Consider the following 5000-nt stretch of genomic DNA (forward strand, 5'->3'; position numbering starts at 1 on the left):
AATCTGAGCTGTCTGTGCACATCTAGAGAGTGCAGAATCCTTTCCCCCTTGTTTTGTGGGTTAGGGAAAAAGGTGGGCAAATTAATGGATTAGTCGAGAGCCACACTGGACACCACTTTAGGCATGCAGGATGGGTTAGTCCTGAGGGAGACCCTGCCAGCATGGAAAATGATGAAGGGCTCTACAGCCATGAGTGCTTGTAGTTCTGAAACTCTTCTAGCTGAAGTGATGGCCAGAAGTAAGGCTGTTTTCAAAGAGAGGAATTTTAACTCTGCTGAAGCTGCAGGCTCAAAGGGGGGTAGGGTGAGCTTTTCCAACACAAAGTTAAGGTCCCAAGCTGGGGTAGGAGCTCTTCTAGGTGGCCTTACCTTGTTAGCCCCTCTTAGGAACTGTTTGATGAGGGTGTGAGAAAAGAGGTGGCTCTGTGTTGTAATGAGCAGAGATGGCAGATGCATGAATTTTAATAGAAGAGAAGGATAGACCCCTGTGTAGTAGGTCTGCTAGGTAATCCAGGATGAGAGGTAGGCAGGGCTGTGCTGTTTCAGCTCCCTTAGCCTGGATCCAGGTGCAAAACCTTTTCCACTTTTCAGCATAGGATTTTCTAGTGCTGGGGCATCTGGCCTCACATATAACATCCAGGACTTGTTTGCTTAGGCTGGCAGCTGGAGGAGAGGTCAGAGAATAAGCCAGGCTGCCAGGTTCAGGGTCTGCAATTGTGGATGCATGAATTCTCCATTCTTCTGGGTCAGAACTGTTGGGATCTGAGGTAGGTGCCATGGTTGCAGGGGTGACAGACTGCGCAGCAGTGGGTACCAGTGCTGGTGTTGCCAGTCTGGGGCACTCAAGATTGACCTTGGTTTTTCCTCCCTTATTTTGAGCAGTACCCTTGAAATGAATGGTAGAGGGTGAAATTAATTAATATAATTAATAGATCGAAAGGTTTACCCATTGGAAGGATAGAGCATCCACTTTCCAGGTCTTGCTGTGAGATTCCCTGGTGCAGAATTTGCTGAGCTGATGATAGGAGTGGGAGGCAAAGAAGTCCACCTTCGGGGAGCCCCATTTCTGGGTTACAAGGTTGAAGGTTCTGTGGTCTAGCTGCCACTCGTGTGGGTCTAGCAGGTTTCTGCTTAAGCTGTCTGCCAGAGAATTTAGGGAGCCTGGGAGGAATTGTGCTAGCAGGTATACTTGTATGGCTGAGGCCGTGTGCCAACAGGTCATGGCGAGCCTGCAGAGAGGATAAGAGTGAGTCCCTCCCTGCTTGTTGATATACCACATCACTGTGGTGTTGTCTGTTTTGATCACTAGAGGCCCCGGGGAGAGTAGGGGTCTGAAAGCTGTCAGGGCATGCTGAACATCTAGCATCTCTTTTTGGATGATGTGCAGATGTATTTGATTTGGGCTCTAATGGCCCTGAATGCACCTGCCGTCCAGGTGTGCACCCCAGGCATAGTTTGAATCATCTGTGGTGAGGGTCTGGGCGATGTGGGGTTGTGAGAAGGGAAGTTCCTTGTTGTGGTTGCATGCTGTTGCCCACCAAAGAAATTCTTTCCTTAGACAGAGTATCATAGGTATGGTAGCTTCCAGGTCTTGAGAGTGTTGACACCAGAGGCTTTTTAGGTACCATTGTACTTTCCTCATATGCAGTCGGGCATATGGAATGAGTAGAATGCAGGAAGCCATAAACCTAAGAGCTTGCACGATTTTCCTTGCGGATAACTGGGTTCTGGTGGCTTGTTTTTCTGGAGTAAGGAATGCCATCTGGGATGCTGTGTCCAGGCTTGCTCCCAGGAATACAATTTTTTTGTGTGGGGACTAGTTTTGATTTCTTTTCATTGACAGTATACCCCAGGGAGGTCAGTAGGTCCTTTACAAAGGTCAGGTGCTGTAACAGCTTTTCCTGTCTGCCCGAATCAGGCAATTGTCTTAAGTAGGGGTAAATTTGAATATTTCTTTGTCTGCAAAAAGTAATGGCTGGAGCCAAGCATTTTGTGAAAACTCTGGGAGGAGTGGATAAGCCAAAGGGAAGCGCAGAGAACTGAAAATGCATAGACCCTGCCCTGAAACGTAGATATTTCCTGCAAGATTCCCCGATTGGGATGTGTAGGTAGGCCTCTTTTAGGTCTAGGGTGGCTAACCAAGCATCCTTGGAAAAAATACGAAGAAGCTGCTGGAAGGTGAGCATTTTGAATTTTGGTATCACCAGAAAGGCGTTTAGAATGGATAGATTCAAGGATTGGGTGCCAGGTGCCCTCTTTTCCGGGTAACAGGAAGAGTCTGGAATAGAAACCTTGGCCTACCTGGTCTGCAGGAACATGCTGTATTGCCATCATGGAGAGCAGGGAATGGACTTTTTGGCCTCTGTCCACTGATATGGAGGAAGATCTGGGAAATGTAGAATATGAACGGCCAAAGCATGTGTTCAAGGAAATTGAGTATGTGACAATCTGCATGCATTAAGATGGACTTTGAACTGCGAACTCTGAGTAAACTGTGAATTGTGGAAAAGTACTTAAGAACAAGAGCCTGCTTGAAAGCAGGAAATGTGCCTTATATGGAAGTGCAACCAAATCACTACCACCTATCCATACTAATCCAGCTAAGTTCCAGCGTGTGCTGGCGGGACATATTTGTCTACAGAACCCTTTTGGGGTTGACAGGGTGTGAATAAAATTTGTATCCCTGGGAAACTATATGTTGAGGATCTATCGGTCGTTGGTAATAGAGGCCCAGTTGTTTGCATGGAAGGAGAGTTTTCCTACTAGGGGCACAAGCAGGTGGGAAGAGGTAAGGGGTGGAGGTGTAAAGTAATTGTGAGTTCTTACCATAAGGGGGTGACTTAGCACTCCCTGTTTTTGAAGAGGAGGAACTCTATTGCTTAGATCTCTGCATTCCCTGGGAATGCTGTCTGGGGGGGGGGGTCTGCTTCCTCTGGGTCTTGGCTAAGCTGGCCTGGAGGGGGCCAGAAAGGACCAGTGCTTGGAGGGGCAATGCCTACTGAACCTCGAAGGCTGGACCTGTAAAAAGCCTTTAACTGTCTGCATAGATTTAGCTTTTTCTTCCATCTTTTTAAAGACGTCTTCTGTCTTGGTGCCAAATTGTCTTTGTTCAATGATGCATCCAATAATGTGATTTGACACGGTCTGGCATGGTCTGTTCCTTAAGCCAAGCATGCCTTCGAAGGACAGAACCAGTAACTGCTGCCCTGCATGACCCTTCTAGGGTGTCAAAGCCACATTGCAAGGTGTGCTTCATAACTTGCCTTGCAGAATGCATAAGCTCTTGTAATTCTTTATTTTCTGCACAAGCAGGAAAGGAAGATATTTTTTATTTGAGGGATTCCATGGTATGCTGCCGATATTTCAGCATGTGGAACTGATAACTTGGTGTTCTAATAACAAGAGTTGCAGAGATGTATACTTTTTACCCCATCTGACTAAAGCTCGGGAATCCCTGTCTGAGGGGGTGGGATTCTTAGTTGAGGTTGCTTTAATTCCTTTAGGTCCTTGGGAGATGACCTCTGGGTAAGCAGCAGGATTTTTGAAAAGGAATTTGTGAGAGACAGGGACTCTGTAGTACCTGTCAGGTTTCCTGGGAGCAGGAGAAAGGGTATCAGGAGTCAAACTGGATTCCATAAAAACATCATCCACAACATCCATGACAGGAGGAATACTAAAGGTTTGTGCTGTGGTAAATCTAAGACTTTCCCTGAGTCTCTTTTTTGACTGAGGATAGTCCTGACATTCCCACTGGAAATGCTACCTAAAAGTATGTAGGGTTTCACCAAATGAAAAATCCTCGGGAGGAGAGGCAGAAGGAATGGATTCCTCTGCATCAGAATCCTCATAAGCAGAAAGGGGTTGCATGTCTTCATTATCAGAAACCTCAGAGTCACAGGACTCCTGTTCAGATAAAAGTACTGGGGACAAGTCTCTTTTTCTTTTGGAAGGGACAGCCTGGCTTCCCCTAATAAGCATAATAAGGTCTTCCACCATTTTAAGCATCTGAGATTGAGGCATGGGAGCAGGTGCCTGAGCTTGGGTTGTCGTTTTTTTAGGCGTAGTTCGTACCCCGGGCCTTAGAAACTCGGTAGCTTTAGAAAGAACTGAAGACGCGAAAGAAGTCATCTGTTTGTGTCGAGTATCGGTAGTATGAAGAACTTCCTCTATAGTCTGTGCCTGCTTAGCAGCTCTGGACACATCTAAGGTAGAGACATCTGCAGGATCCTTACTCAAAGAAGAGTCTTGCGGCATACCAGACTCTGAACGGGTCTCGGTAGTGGCCTGTGAATCCACAGAAGAAGGCATCAGGGGCTGCAAAAGCTCCTCACTGAGGACCGGAGAAATGACGACTAGCTTAACGGAAGTGTCGTCAGAGTTTTGGACCTGTGCGGTCCCTCTGTCTTTATGTTTATGTTTTTTCGGAAGATAGGTAGTCAGATGGCTTACCGAAGCCATATCGGAATACGAGGACAGACAGCGAAAATATTTAGCTACAATAAGGGCCCGATGATGTATAGTTCTTGTGTAGAACACAGCACAAAGGTTATAGCAAGGGACTTCATGGTCTGGGCATAAACAGGTGATGCAGTAAGAATGGAAGTCTAGCTGTGGTATTTGTTTTCCACAGGCGAGAAAATTGTTAACTTTTTCTGACATAGGTTAGAGCAAGAAAAAAGATCCCCAACAGGGTACTTAGCTTTAGAAGACTTCAACTTCAATTCGGAAATGAAAATTCAGTTAGCGGCCGACCAGCACTCGTGCAAACTGCTTCTGCTTTGGGCTCCTTGGCAAGAAAGACTGATGTAATGGCGTTGGCTGCTTGATTTTATACTACTGACAACCTGATGTCAGTCCTAGAGTGATAGCAACCGGCACAAAAATACTAAGCCAGCCTATGGTATTCGAACTGAGGGCTACCCCTGGCAGGATAATCCAAGTGTGATGACTGCAACAGTGAAACACGAAGAACATCATCTTGTCCTCAATACATGGAAGCAA

At 46.4% G+C, this 5000-nt stretch overlaps 1 protein-coding gene across 2 annotated transcripts in view; it reads right to left on the bottom strand.

Annotated features, from left to right (window-relative positions):
- Nucleotides 1-5000, bottom strand: part of FBH1 (F-box DNA helicase 1) — a 1264666-nt gene that overhangs the window by 634489 nt on the left and 625177 nt on the right. The window lies entirely within an intron of this gene.

The sequence above is a fragment of the Protopterus annectens genome, chromosome 11.part0 (genome assembly GCF_019279795.1).
Source record: "Protopterus annectens isolate FY-2018-M chromosome 11.part0, PAN1.0, whole genome shotgun sequence".
In the NCBI taxonomy this organism is placed as follows: domain Eukaryota; kingdom Metazoa; phylum Chordata; order Ceratodontiformes; family Protopteridae; genus Protopterus; species Protopterus annectens.